This window comes from Balaenoptera ricei, chromosome 11 (assembly GCF_028023285.1).
Source record: "Balaenoptera ricei isolate mBalRic1 chromosome 11, mBalRic1.hap2, whole genome shotgun sequence".
Classification (NCBI taxonomy): domain Eukaryota; kingdom Metazoa; phylum Chordata; class Mammalia; order Artiodactyla; family Balaenopteridae; genus Balaenoptera; species Balaenoptera ricei.
The window spans coordinates 88442498-88458227 of NC_082649.1; positions in this window are offsets into that span (position 1 = coordinate 88442498).

The window sequence follows — 15730 nt, forward strand, 5'->3', positions numbered from 1 at the left end:
AGGTCTGGTGTTGCAGCCAGATGGACCCATGTTTGAATCCTTCCTCTACCTTCTCTAGCTGTGTGACCCAGAGCCAGCGTTTAACCTCTCTGAGCCTCAGTGTAAAACCCACATTGCAGGGCTCTGGCAAGGCTACTCAATCATTCTTCATTCAGTAAGCGTCCTATTAAGCGCCCACCATGTGCCAGGCACTGTGCTTGGGGTGGGGTATGGCGGTGAGCAGGGAGCGTTGAGGTCTCTTTCCAGTGTGGGTGACCAACATTTATCAAAAAGTGACACAAAGAAAAGCAAAATGTCAGCTGCGATAAGTGCCTCAAGGAGAAGGTTTGCGGTGCAATTAGAGCCTCTGATGGAGGGGTGGGGAGCACAGGAGAGTCGAGGCAGATGTCCCCAAGGAAGGGACAATGAAGATCTAAAGGATGCCTGGGGAGTTAAATAGGGGGGAAATGAGAGAAGGGACATTAAGCTTTTAGCACAGTGCCTGGGACCTATGAAATATTGGTAAGTGGAATGATTATTAATGAAGATCACTGAAAATAGAATTGTACTAATAGCAATCTCTTCCATCCAGGGTGAGAGTGCCAGGCTTCGGCCAGAGCGGTCGTGCAGGAAGAGAGAGGCTGACCTCTTGTCTCTACTCGGAGGAGAGCCAGAGGCCAGTGGACTTTAAAAATAAAAATCCATAAAAATATCTTAGGCCTCTAGCGAGGCCATTTGGAGTCTCCAAACACCGCAGAGTTCGAGCAACAAAGCTCTGGGGAGCCTCCTCTCCTGAGAGCTTTGGACCATTTGGCTGGGGTCTAAACCAGGTTCCAAGCTCAGCCTTCTCCCCTTTTGCAGCCTGAGCCAAAGCCAGGAAGCCTGCCTGTGCGAGCCTTTGGTGGCCTGGCCCGGCCAGCGCGGAGCCCCTCACTGTCCCTGAGGACGGCAGGCCCCAGCTGGAGAGCATTCACCCTCACCCTCGGGGCAGAGTCAGCTTGCAGGGTGAGCCAGATGCAAATTTCGTCATGTGAGTACATTCTGCAAAAGTACTGCCTTTTGAAGAATGTAAAGATGCTGGGAAAGCAGTGTGAGGTTCCCAGTGAAACATCTGTCGCCAAAGAGTGCGATACGCTCTGCTCAGCTAGTCAAAGGTGGCCCCTTTCTCATGGGCCGGAGCCCCTACCTGGCAACGTGCAAAGCCCACTGGGTTGGCCCCAAGCAACCCTGACATCAGGTACTTCGTGTGCACATCGGCCCCAGAGGGATGAGGCTTGGACAAGTGCCAAGGAGTTTGGTATGGGAGCCCTCTGGTGCCCCGCCCCACATCCTCCCTGAGTCCTTCCCGGCCACCCGTGCCTCCAGCTGATGCTGCAGCAATCACCTATGCCCAGGTGGACCTGACCGCACCTGACCTCACTTCTCCACTTTCCACCTCGGGGATTCCCAGCTGCCTCTTTGTGCGGGAACCTGCTCAGCCATTCAGCTGTTCACCAGACCTGGAAGCGCAAGCACGCCAACGCACTGGGGGCAACCCTGACCAATGACAGGCAGCAGCCGGGCGATGACTACTTCCCTCTTCTGTCCTTCAGCGAGACAGTTCTGGGGGCTATTTCGAAATGACGCCTCAGGGGGTCCTCAGCAGCCCATGGTCCACAGTGGTGGCTGCCTTGCTTTCCCTCATTCCCTGTCCCCCACTCCCTGGGATCAATCCCCAAATTAAACTACCTGCGTGCAAACCTTCCATCTCTAGCTCTTCTTTCTTGGAGGAACCCAAGCCAAGACAGTTGCTCTCCTGCCCTCTCCCCACCAGCTGTCAGGAGCAGTGGGGCTTTCAGTGGCACGTGTGGCAGTTCTGTGGCCAAAACCAAGAGAGTTTCTGCTCCCTCCTCTCCCAGCTGGAACCCAGACAGCTGGATGGAATGAACGTCTCTGACTGTCACGCAGGAAGGGCTCTTAGCCAATGCCTTTCAAACGGGTTAACAGTGGAGCTCTTCTGCAAACAAAATCCCATACACATAGTGGGCCTTTGGTGTTTGGTCCTTCTTCTTAAAGAACTTGGTTTACCTCTTGGAAAATGCCTTGTGCCAATTTGTGAGGTCTTGGTGGAAAGACTATTAAGTGACCCCTGCCCACTTTGGAATTCCAGAAGGCGATGTCTTTCCTTCCTGTCTCAGAGGCAAGCTCAGTCAACTGAATGCCTTCTTCCTGGAGTTGATCTTGAACAAGAAACCTAAGGCAGGGGCAGTGGTTGGGGAGGTGGTCTTCATGATGGTGGTAAACCCACCAAGGCAGCCTTTCAGAACTCTCTCAGTATCCTTCCCCTGACCCCAAGCCTGGTTCTCCGGCCTCTTATTGAATCTTTAAATAACTGTCCCTCCTTTTAATACATTTTCTTTCTCTTTGGCTAGGAGAGTCACTTTTCTGAGGGTTGCAGTCAATAATGCTTACAGATACTCACCAAATTCCCATATTTAAAGTGGATAAAAGTGGAGATTCTCTGTTGAAATGGAGGAGGGTGGGCAAGGGCGCCTCCCTCCCACACCTGCTCACAGTGACTTCTTTGTTTTCTCCAAAGGGCCACTGGGGCCTGAAAGAGCTCTATTTCAAAACCCTCCATCTCATCCCATCCTTTTGGTACAAATGAGGAAAGCAAGGCAAGAGAAGTTCACTGACTTGCCAGGGTCCTGGTGCTGCTTAGTGATGGTCGGAAACTCAGGCCCCCTTTCCCCCAGGGAAACAGCCTTCCTACCACCACAATGTGGTGGGCTCTGTAGAATCTGAGAGACAAGTGGACAGCAGAATTAAGCTAAGGGCCCGTGTAGAAATCAAGTGCATGACAGGGTCTTTCCTACACTTCTCCAAGGCCACAGTCAACAGCCATGCAGGACAGTCGTGGAAGGCTCCTTCAGGGCAGCAGGCTTGGTCCTCACCTCTGTTCTTCCCATCTGTTGATGAGAGCTGGTCCCTAATGACAGACATGCATTGCAAAGCACTGGGCCAGCCTTTCCCAGGGCACAGCTCCCTGAATCCTCGTCCTACAAGACCCTCGGCAACAAATGAGTCCTGTGATCCAATACCTCATTTCCTAGATGCCTCCGATGCACTTTCTTATTTTTTTTCACTTATTAAAATGAAATGAGAGGTTGAGTAATGAAGTAGTTACGAGCATACACTTGGAAGTCTGACCAACTGGGTTTGATTACCAGCTCTGTCCCTTCCTAGCTGTGTGACCTCGGGCAAGTTACTTGAGCCTCAGCTTTGCCATCCATGAACTGGGAATGAAGTAAGAGATCCAACTGTGTTAGGTGAGGTTCTGCAAGAAGCAGATGCCAAGATGAGATGTGTATGAGGGAAACAGCTGTGAGAGAGTGTGGGGAGAAGCCAGAGGTGACTGGAAATGCTGTGAAACCTCCATGCAGACTGAATTCCTACAAAAAAAGAAAAAGAAAAAAGGAGCGTAAGAAAAAGTCTTAGATTGCAGTGCCATTCTAAGAAAGTTTTGGCAAAGTTCTGAGGAGTTCTTGAGTCCAAGTCAACCATCAGGAATCGTGCGTCTCCCAGGAAGGGGCCTGCCTCTTATCCGCCACATGCTGGGTCACTGGCTGGGAACAGCCCATGGGAAGGGAGGTCTCTGCCCAAGGTGGAAGTGGATTCAGAGCCCAGCAGCAGGGGCCCTCTGTCAATCCCACCCCCAGCAGTAAGAGAAGCACATTGTCAGGCCCTTCTGGGCTCCATACCAACCTCAAAAGGTAGGATTAAGTGTGTCAATTTACATAAAAGCTCTTAAAATAGTACCTGGCATATAGTGAGAACTCTGTAGGTGTTGCCTTAAAACAAATAAACAGGGTTATGAAATCAGGCTGCTTCTTCAAATCCATTTGTACAACCGATCTGATAGTTTGCCTTTTTGGTTTTGAATCCTAGAGAGCTGTTATTAAACTGCTTATCCATCTTACAGGCAGCACATATTGGAATCCAAGAAATACATTCAGAGAGCTTTGCAAACTGTACACCCCCTCGGAGACTTGCAAATGGCACACTAAATATTTTGAAAAGTTCTGCAATACTACAGCCCTGTTCTACTTTGTTCAATTCTCTTTCCCAAACTTCTTCGCCCAGAGATCTGGGGTTTGCGTACACTTCCAATAAATTCCTTTGCTCTTTAGTTAGAGAAATTGGTTTCTGTTGCTTGCACCCAAATCCCAGTTGAGACAGATATGAACTCAAAATATCAAAGAGGTGAGAGTGGAAGTGCCCTGGATGAAGAAGAGGTGAGAAGGAACTAGAATTCCATGGCATACATTTTTGCAAATGCTGTGCTTTGCAAATGCTGATGGCTGCTGTTTCAGGTGGTTCTCGGGAATGAGGAAGCGGGAATGTGTCCTGCTACAAACAGGCCACCCCACCCCTCCCTGCAACTTTCCCCACAAGGTCCCTGGAGGACGCAATTGGAAAAGCCTCATCTAAGCCAGCCCCTCATCGAGGTTAGCTCGACCAGCCTCACTCACTCAGTAGAGAACATTCTCCCTCCTGGCTCCAGAGAGGTATAAAAGCACCACGGAGGGACTTCCCTGGTGGTCCAGCGATTAAGACTCCGCACTTCAAATGCAGTGGGCGAGGGTTCGATCCCTGGTCAGGGAACTAGGGTCCCACATGCCACATGGTGCGGCCAAAAAAATAAAAAATAAACAAAAAAATTTGTAAAGACACTAAGGAGCTCTAAAGATAAATAAATAAAATAAAAACGAAAGCACCATGGATAAGAGCCTCCGGGCCCTGTGATCAGAGGCTGACGGCCATGAACCAGTTCAACAGGAGCATTTTCCTCATTCCTCATTTACCGTTGGTTTACGGTCTGCCCTGTGCCAGGCACCACGCTTACAAGTGGGGATTCGGAGATGTCAGAGGCAGCCTTCGGGGCTGGGTGGGACACCTTTTACGTGGTGTCTCAGGCTCTCACCATCCACCTTTTTGTCCTGTCCAGACACCTGGACACCTGAAGCGAGAGGGCCTCGCTTTAGCTGCACTGGGGGGTGTGCCTTCTGCGGGGCTTCACTGCGGCGTCTGTCACGGGGCCCCAGGCACACGTTTAAATGCAGCCCCCAGGAGCAACCGCAGCTAACACAGGAAGAAACACTCCCCTGTGTTGTGTCCTGAGCGCACGGTGCTGAGGTGCTCTCTACTGCTCCCAGAGGTCACGTCCCTACAGCACAGGCCTCTCCTCCACGCATTCTGGCCCACCTGTCTTCCCTGCTTGACTCCCACCCAGCCCCCCACCCCCCTTTCCCAAGAACCACTTCGTCAAAATAAACCATCTTCACACAAGCTCTTATCCTCTGCTTTTTTAGGGGAACCCAAAGTAGGACTTTTTTTTTTTTTTCATAACAATAGTGCTTTGCATTTGTAGCAATTAAAATAGCATGGACTTCTGTGAATTCACTTGACCCTCAGAGCAACCGAGAATGATATACAAGCCAGACAGCAACCTCATTTTAGAGAAGAGAAAAACTGGAGCTCAGAGAGGTCAGCTGACTTTCCAAATGTCACACGGTTAGGAAAACAGTGAGCATCAGGGCTCCCCCATCTCAGCCTGAGCTGCTGTCACCGGAGGCATCAGTTCAGGGCCTGGGGCCTCAACCCAGACTCAAAGGTGGACCTTTCAAATTCCCTTGGGCTGAGTTTTGAAGAATACTTATGAATTGGCTGGATGAAAAATGGGATGGACAGAGGGTGGGGACAGAACTTCTGACAGAGGAAATAGCAGAAGCAGAAACCCAGAAGTTGGAGGCATTCATCACAGTTTCTTCTGGAAACCGTAGGAAACATGGTTTGGCAGAAACATAGGGTCAAGGAGGCATGTGGGGCACTGGTGAGAAGTAAAGCAAAAACTCACACAGGGCCTGTGGACTAAGCAGCTTGATTACTGACCGAGGAACACTAGGAGAACATGGAGGGCACAGTGCAGAAAGGAGGTAAGGCTTGCCCGAGAGAACTTCAGGTTTATGGGTTTTGCCCGGAGTCACCTGGCTGATATTCAGAGCCTCGTCACCTGGCAACCAGGGTGGGCTTGTTTCCCCAAGGGCTCAGGACTCCATTCCTGAGTGACAGCCCATTACACTGTCCTTGACTGTCTAAAAGAACTCATTTTTTTTTTTCTTGGGACGAGGCGCATCTTGAATCTCTAATGACTAACTCATTAAGACCAGTGAGGGGCTAGAAAGGAAAGCAGGGCCCTTAGGTAAAGTCAGAGTCAGCAGTCCGTGAACAGGGTACCACACCCCTCTCAGCATCATCTCCAAGCTGTGGTCACTTCTGTAGAGAAAGGCTGAGAGCAGCTCTCCGCTCAGCCAGTTCAGTTACTGACAACCTCAGTAATTGATTGTCTGGTCTACACGAGGTACAGAGAACCATGTTTAATAAGTAATCTGGTCTACACGAGGTATAGAGAACCATGTTTAATAAGTAATCTGGTCTACACGAGGTATAGAGAACCATGTTTAATAAGTAATCTGGTCTACACGAGGTATAGAGAACCATGTTTAATAAGTAATCTGGTCTACACGAGGTATAGAGAACCATGTTTAATAAGTAATCTTCCCCACACGGACTAGCAGAAAAAGTCTCTCAACAGGCAGGCTCCACCTTCCTTGCTGGTGGAAGCGTAAACAAGTGGGAACTCTCAAGAGAGAAATTTGGTGGTAGGCATGAGAACCTTAACAATGCTCAGAACTTTTATTGCTGCAATTCCCTTTCTAGAAATTTGTCCTAAGGAAAGAGTCAGACAAATACAGAGGGATGCTTGTTCCAGCCTCGTTTATATTAGGAGAAAATTAAAATCAACCTTAATGTCCAGCAATTGGGGCTGGAGTAAATTATAGGCACTGTCCGCTCAATAGAAAATGATGCAGCCGTTAAACAAGTAGGAAGTATGTGCAGATTGATTGCAAAGACAGCCACAGTTGTTCTCCTTTATGCGTGCCCTTGGCAACATGACTCTCCAGCAACTCTCATCAAGGGATGGGGTCTGTTTTGCACCCTCCTGGCCACCATGCAACTCACTCTGGTCGACAGAATACAAAGTGACAGTGCACCTGTTCTGAGCTTAGGTTTTAAGAGAGCTTCAGCTCTCCCCCCACCCCCACCCTCTTTCTCCCTCTCTCTCACATTCTCGGCGTCCCTCCCTTCCCCTCTCTCTCTGTTGGGCGAGCAGCCTTCATGGGACCTGTTGGGCAAGCAGCCATCATGGGACCTACGGAAGCACGTGCATCATTTGGCAGCTGGTCAGCCCACCAGTATACCTGGTAGGGAGGGAACAGGGTCTTTGCCTGCAGCATGAGAAGGGTGCATGCAGCCCATCATCCTGCTTTGGCTATCACAAGGGACCCATAGCACTGGGACACTGGAGATGCTGATCTTGCTGCGTTTCTTCTCCTGTCTGTGAATAAAACATTGTTCCAACCAGTTCCTTGTGTGTCGAGTCGTCCTTGGCAACTCCTAAACTCAAGAAGACGCAGGGAACCATGTCTGCAGGCTCCTACTTCTGGCAGTTGACTTGTTATGATCTTTGCCATCCTCCACAGGGTGGGAATCCTCACCTGGGATTGGTAGCTGCATCTACCCGCCTGATGCTCTCTTTCCATCTCTCGTTCTCAGAATCCTGCCACCACCATGTGCACATGCCCAGGCTAGCCTGTTGGAGCATGAGAGACCACGTGGTGGGGGGAGAGCCTAGCTGTTTCAGCTGAAGCCATCCTAGACCAGCCTCTAAGCAGGTGACCCTCAAACACAAGAGAGAGTCTGACCAAGATCAGGAGGTCCACCTGCCAGCCATAGCTGATGGCAGACACATCAGCAAGCCCAGTCAAGCCCTGAAGAACCATCCAGTTGACCTGAGGACTTGTAAACAACAGTAAATACAAATTCTTTAAATCCAGCAGTCCTTAAAGTGAGGTCCAGGGCAGGGGTACTTCAAGGGGGTCTCTGAGATCCTATGAGAGGGTCTACAAGGTCAAAACTCTTTTTGTAATACCAGGAAGATGTCATTTGCCCTTTCACTCTCGTTCTCTCGTGAGTGTACAGAGGACTTTTCCAGAGGCTCCATGATGTGTGATGACATCATCGCTTTGACAGCAAGTGGGATGTAAGCTTATGTATTCTTGATTTCAAAATGTTCTCGGTTTTAATTTCCAATACAGTAAGTATTGATCGATATAGCTGACATAAACAAAAGCTCTTTGAGGTCTTTAATGATTTCAAACGTGTAAAAAGGTCCTGAGACCAAAAGAGTTTGAGAACCACTGTGTTAAACCATTGGGCTTGGGGTTAAGTTGTTACACAGCAGCAGGTATCAGACACAACGTAGGTGCATGTGACTGACCAGGAAAGAGGTTTATACTATAGTGCCTTTTTCACGCAATTGTAAGATACCGCACAAGTCCCGCTTTTGTTTAAAAACAAAAGCGCTTTTGTTTTGTACACAGTTATATGCCTATCCAAAATGTTAATAAGTCATCATTTCTGCCGGATAGGATGATGGGTCATTGGGGTAGAGTTTTTCCCTCTTTTTTATACGTATCTATGCTTCCTAATGTTTTGCAAGAAGTTTCATGCTTATAAAAGAAAACATAGCTTTAAAACAAAGAAAAGAGCCTTTAGAAAGAAAAGAGAGCATCCTCTCTTTCTCTATTGCCATGATCACGCCTACGGGAAGGTTTTGGTGGGAGAGCACCAGAGAGATTAAGTGGTCGTTCTCTGTATGCCTTCTCACGCCCACCCAGGGAGATTCAGCCAAGAACCTGGAGTTTCCACTGCCTCGACTTCTGGGGGCAGTTGAATCAGATTTCTCTCATTGCCCTCTTTGCAAATAAGAAATGCCCAGCGGGAGGACCCCTCTCGAGACGCCCCCAAAAGAAAAGTGAGCACGAGCCATTTCATGTTCCTGTGCTCAGAGCCCCTAGAAGCTGACTGCATGCCAGCAGCGGTTGCCTAGGGAACACCAGTGACATCAAGGAGACAGGAGGACACAATAAATAACTTTAGCAACTATTTGCATTTGGCAGATGTAGCCGGGGGCAGGGCCCTGCGTGTCTCCCTGTGGAAAAGCCAGGGGAACCCCAGAAAGAATGGGAGCCAGCCAGCAGAGGCAGGAATAGGGAGGCTGGCATATGAGGGAGGGAGGGGAGTTCTGTACTCTTTTGTAGTCCCTCCCCCAAAGCCTGCGGGAGCCAGAGATCAGGAGCCGCCTGCGTGATCCAGAAGGGGTCCCAAGGCTTTGTGCTTTCTGGGTGGTTTGACCACAGGCCAGGAAACCCCAGAGAGGGGCAGCCTCTTCTAGGGACTGACCCCTCCCACACACAGCCCTGCAGCCCCCAGGGTCCTGCATCTTCCTCCACCGCCCTGGAAGGCAGGTGAGAGGATGGGCTGTGAGGCCGCGGGCTCTGCTTTGCTGAGGTGCTTAATTGGCATCCTTTTCACCCGACAGGTGAAAAGTCAGGGCGGGCGAGGGGACGTCAGCTCTCTTGTCAAACTGGCTCCCTCTCTGATCTGTCTCCTCTCATTAGGGCTGAGCCAGTCCCAAGGAGCCCCAAAGAAGAGGAGGCAAATGAGCCAGGCCCTCCCGCCGTGGCCTGGAAATTGCAGCTGCTGTGACTGAGCCGTGCAGGGCTGCTAGAGCCCGGGGCGTCCCACTCTCTGGGTGGGATGGAGACACAGACCCAGAAGACAGGCCAAGAGGGGCCCAGCCCGAGCCTGGCTTGTCTCACTGCCCCCCTTCCAAAAGTTCCAGTCAGATCGGATTATATCAGAAATGATTGGTGCCTTTATTCTCCCCTTAGCTTGCACCTCCTCTCCCCCCACTCCCCGGTTCAACCACATCTGTAGGCTCCCCTGAAACGGAGCCAACATACACAAAACAAAGCAAACCCCGGCAGGGCAGCCGGTGAGGGTGGGGACGTGCCACCCATCTGGGCTGGCCACAGGCATACCTCCCGCTGGTAAAGGCCCTGCGTGGAGTAAGTAACCGATCTGGGGTTGCACGGGCCCTGGTGAGTGAAAAGAAGCACGTACCCAGGCAGGGTAATCGGACAGGAAGAGAAAAGGACTTGCCCACTGAGCAGTAAAACGTGTGCAGACTGAAGGACCCTCTTGAGCAGGATGGCAGTGGGTTGGCAATGTCCCACAGCGGGGCCGCCAGCATCCGTCTTCCACATGGTTTCCCAGTCTGAATGGCTTCTGGACGCTTCCGCTTCTAAGCATGTATGCATCAAGAGAGTCCACTTAAAACCAGGCAGGATTTTTTTTTTTTAATTGAGCATGTTCAGGGCTGGCAAAAGCAGAAGAGAAATAGGCACGCCAGTAGATTGCTGCGGAGGATGACGAGGGGCTGACATTTTGGAGGTCAGTTTGGGCTCCAGGACTGCTTGTACGTGTCCGTGAACGAGACTCAGGGACCATGGTGCTGGCGAGGCTGGCATTTTGCAGCCTCAGCTGTGCTCTTGGCAGTGAACCTGGGTTCTCGTTGCTGGTGCTGGTGAGCCTGAAAATCCACCATCCTCCACAGCCCCAAATCTCTACTGACACCAGCTCCTGGTGGCCAGCAATTCCCATCATCATGGGAGAGAAATGAATGGAATGCCCTTGGTGCTACCGTCACACAGCAAGGTGGCTTAAGTCTCCAAAGCATTAGAGTTTAGCGATAGCTCCTCTTCAGGTGACATCTACGGCTCCTTTCTTCCAGAAAACACACATGCCACCACGTGTTAGGGTAGGTGCTGATACCCATTATACAGGATCCGGGACCCCTCCTCCCTCTGATGTTATGCTCTGTGAGACATCTGGGGTACCATGCTAGACTCCATCCCCTATGACAAGGGTCCCTGAAACTGGACCACCATCCAAGCTGTCTAAATTTATTAGTCTTATCAGTACTGTACGTCCAAACTCAAAGGTGGACGAGTCAGGAGGACTACATTTCTCAGAGGTTGCAAACAGACAACCAGGAAAAGAGTTCTCATCTAATTCTGTTCACCTGGTCATTCAAATTCTGGTTCCTACTCAGCCAGAACACCACAACATGAGCCTAGAAAATGACTGGATGATGCAGACAAATATCAGTAATACATCCTACTGGGAGGTGAGGTTAAACTGAGTTTCTGCCCGTTGCCTATCTGTTTACATTACGAGGGACTTTATGGTCTCCCAAGCAACTCTGAATTTGTTATTTCATGGGGCAGCAGATGGCTGGCAAAAATGACCCAAACTGTTTCCCTCCGTGTAGTCACACCTCTTTGCAACGTGTCTCCACAAGCTCTCCCACAGAGAGGCAGACTCTGTTTCTCCACCCCTTGACTCTGGGCTAGCCTCTGACTTGCTTTGACCAAAAGAATAGAGCAGCAGTGACTATGTTGCTGGTCTAGATCAAGGGCTCAAGAGGCCATGTGCGCTTTGGCTTTCTCTCTTGGACTCCAGACATCAGCAGGGCCAGGTCTTGGAAGATGGCAGACCAGTGGAGAGAGACAAACTGTCTCAGCTGAGCCAGCCTAGAACGCCAGCCCCCAGTTGACCCGGCAGCTAACCTCAGGCGCATGAGTAAGTCCAGGCAAAACTGAAGAGCCGCCTAGCTGAACCCCGCCCAAACCACTGGGTGTTACGAGCCACTAAGTTTGCGGAAGTTCTTTTCATGCAGTAAGGGCTGATCCTATGAGCTCCCAAACAGAGCAGGGTAAGTTTCATTGTAGCCAGTTTAGGAGTCAGAAAATGCTGGCACGGGACCGGGTGTTTCATCCCAGGCCCCAGTGCCAGATACTAACAGATTCAGAACCCGAAGCCAAGTGTCCCGCTGGCCTGTTTTCTCATTTGCATTTCCTCCAGAGTAGCAGATACTGGAGAAGCTTCTAGATAGTAGCCCTTAGAGATCCCTCCGGAGAGAGACCGCTGCATTTTCTTGAGGACGTGTCCTATTTCATCTGCAGCTGCCCTACCCCACACCCTGCCCTGTTTCCAACTTTCAGTAGGCAGCAAGGCCACGCATCAACCATCAGTTCCCTAACAGCAAGCCAGCCGGCCCTGCCAGCTCATTCAATTTGCAGGGCTCGAGAGGGTCCCATGCCAGCCAGCATCCCTCCCTTCCGCAAGCAGCAAAGGCAGCAGCCCCAAGAACGAGAAAACACTGCTTTTCAACCATACTGAATGGGATCAGTGAGTGGGCCTGTCCACTTGTCGGCATCAGTTGGAGATCAAAGCAAACACAAGAGGGAACAGACCCAAAAGGGAGGGGGAGGAGGGAAAAGCCCCCCGCAACACACTCCAAACCCAGCCAGGGCTTCTAAAGGGGTAGATGTGGGAGTAATCCTGACCGAAACACCACCCTTCCCCAAGGAGCCCAGAGGGGAAAGGGTGACAAGGAAATAGGACGGTGTGTTTGGGGTTGGGGAGCGGGGTGGAGGCGGAAGAGGAAGCAACAGAAAATACAAAGGAAGGAAGGAAGGAGGGCAATTGGAGGAAGCAACTCCACCCTCTTACAGCTTCAAAGAGGGCCTTTCTCTGTCCCTGGGCCTTCAGGGACACAACAGGAGGGCAGGGGGCCCAAGGAGGAGACAGCTGCATGCAGGTCCTGGCTGCACGCACGGCACCGGCTGCCAGCTGGAGGGGAAACGGGCTCGCCGGGCTACAGAAGGCAGAGGGTTGGTACTTTTTTCTTTTCTCTGAAGAGTTGGAGAAAACAGAGTCGTGAACCTAGCCAGGCCCAATTTCCTCCCGCAAGGCAAATTCTTCCCTGTGCTTGGGAAACACACCTGGCTAGAATTCTCAAGCCCTTTCCAGTGGATGGTCCCTGGGGAAAATAAAAAACGTTTGGCTGAAGCAAAACACTCTGATGGCAAAAATCCTCGGAGGGAGACAAATAAGCTCTCAATGGCTGCTCCATGTGCTCCGAGCAGGTAATAGTCACAGTGACGGCCATGGCCATGAAGATGACGGGAATAATAATGGCCGCCATTAAATGAGCACGTACTAAGTGCCAGGCGTTATTTTATGGCCTCCTCACAACTCGAGGGGGTCGGCAGCGGAGACTAGTGCCCCCACCCTTACGTACAGCGTGCTCTGGCTGACATCATCTGCCAACCCCTGCGTCATTCTGCTGAAGGCTTCCTCCTATTCGAGCTGGCTGTGCCCACTCACCAGCACGCCAGAAGCGCCAGAGAAAGAATCCTCCACCCCCAGAGCAACCTCAGCCAATGAGGGATGGAGCTGGTGGATCAATACCCCAGCTTCTCTGCTCTTTGAGCGGGAGAACTGTGTGGTCTTCATCGGTTCCCAGTTGGGCTTAATCCCAACAGGATGAAGCTCTGGTCACCCAGCATAGTCGTTTGCTTGATAACGGATGTGGTATGGGCTGCCTTCCTTCCCTGTCTCACCCCTGCCTCCACAGTCCTCTTAGTGTCTCCTGGGGTCATTTTCCCAATGAACTACTTGTGCTAGAATGCTTGTCCCAAGGTCAGCTTCTGGGGGAATCCAACCTAAGAGAGTTATAGCACCATTTTACAGGTGAGAAAACCGAGGTCCAAAGGGTTTAAGAACTCATCCTCTTCCGCCCGACTCAGAGTGCTCTCAATGACTATTCTCTACGTGCAATTACTATGACTTTTCTGAATTCTCTGGGTGCCAAGTATACCTTAGTTCAGGCCAGACAAATCCCAGAGGATGCACCCCCACTGAGAGGTGCTTCCAGCATGCAGATCTGGGGTGCCCTGAAGAAACTGGATTTAGTCCTACCCGATTAAGAAGACAGGCTTTGGCATCAGGAGACCTGAGTTTTCCTTCTGAAGATGCCACTTAGTTCTGTGGCCTTGAGCAAGTCCCTTAATCTCTCTGAGCCTCCGCGGCAAATGGAGACTACAGCAACTACCTGGTGAGGTGAAAACTCAGAGCAGTGGCCACCCAGTAGGTGCCCTGGACTCTGCACTCTTGTGAGAAAGAGGACAGCGGTGTGGGAAGGGCAGGGCCAACCAGGGGAGCCTGGGTTACCCTGCCGTGTGCCGGCCTCGAGCCCTGGGACAAGCTACTTAGCCTCTTGTGCCTCCCTTCCCACCTGGGTCAAGTCTGGGTCTGTGAAATCAGACCCTGAAGGGGAAGCACTTGGCGGGGCCCGGATTCCTTCCTTTCTTGTCATTCTAAAGGTTTCTTTTTAACTAGGTTGCTCTGAGCCCCCAGGGACATTTATATAGAGCTAGAAATTTTTAAAACCAGTCTGATTCTAGAGCACTCCATGCAGCTCCCAGTGCCCAGTTAACATGGTAAATTGAGCCAGGGAGCCAGCCCAGGGGGGTCTCCAGAGATGAGCAGCTTCTACAAAGTGCCTCCCAAGCCCGGAGGCCAGTCATGGCTGGAGGCACAGCCGTGGGCCACTGGCCAAAAACCTGGAGACCACTTCTTGGAGAGAAGACACAGATCAAAGAGCCCTTGAGGTTTAAGGGGAGCTTTTGGATCCCTGAGCAGTAGTTCTCCACTGGGGGAGCACAGCTCCCTGGAAGGCCCCAGAGCCTTCACTGGTGGACCAGCGGGCTGGAGACCTCCAGATCCACCGGCCATGTTTGTCCACCCTGCTCTGTGTCCTGGGAGCCTGCCCCGGACAGAGTGTATCCGCAGGCTCCTTTGCCCCCTGGCTTCCTGTTGGCACTGGTAAGACACTGGAGGGTGGAAGGAGAGACAGACCTGTGCTGGGTTACCGCAGGTTAGCAGCATTCCTCTGCCCCAGGTCACACCCCTGTCAGGAAGCTTCTTCCATCTGGCCCCTCTGTCCCGGCTTCAGGGCATGGCTTATTCCCTTGCCCTTTTAGCCTAAGGGTTTTGAGCTCCAGGCTAGTAGCTCTGGGGCACTGACCAATCCCTTATGGTTTCCCTAAACTCTCCGGACACCTCTGTAAATCGTCCTTTTATTAAAATCTCCTCAATACCCTGTTTGAATATATCGTCAATTTCCTGCTGAGACCCAGACACAGCCACCAAATTCAAAGCATCCTGTAAAGTTTTCTTTTGCCAGAACTAAGTTTATATGCTGTTAGTATGATATGCATCAGTCTCAGTGCCGAGCTGAGGAGGTTATATGGTGCATCTGCTAAAATGCCATTTGGCTGCAAACAACAGAAAACCAAATTCACACTGGCATAAACAGAGAGGGGACTACTTTCTCACATAACAGAAGGTCTAGAGGTGGGTAGTTGATGACAGATTTTAATGAGTTTGGGGCCATCCTCTGTTATCTTCTTGGCCTTTCTCTCGTGAACACAAAATGGCTGCTTCAGCTCCAGACATCTCATCCATGCTCAAGTCAAAAATAAACTGGCCATAGGAAAAAGAGATAGCATCACTCACTTCTACACAGGAAAGAGAAAGATTTCCCGGAGGCCCTGCCCAGCAGATTCTCACAGACTAGAACTGTAGCTAACCGCCCTAGCTGCAAGGGAAGCAGGGAAAGGAATTATCCAGGTTTCTATCCTCCACTCAGGAAGGCAGCGAGGGAAAGGAGGTTGCAAACTGAGTGAGGGTAACTATTCAGCAGGGTCTTCCAGGTGCACCAAAGAATAACACAGGCACAGAGAGGAATGAACAACAGAGCTCAGGGTCAAGCCAGCCACTGCCACCTCCCACTTCCTGTGTTTACTGGAGCAAGTGAGACTTTTGCAGGTCAAGGGAACAAATGACCCTATTCAGGCATCAACCCTGTCCCTTCACGTATGCTGCCCAAAACCTA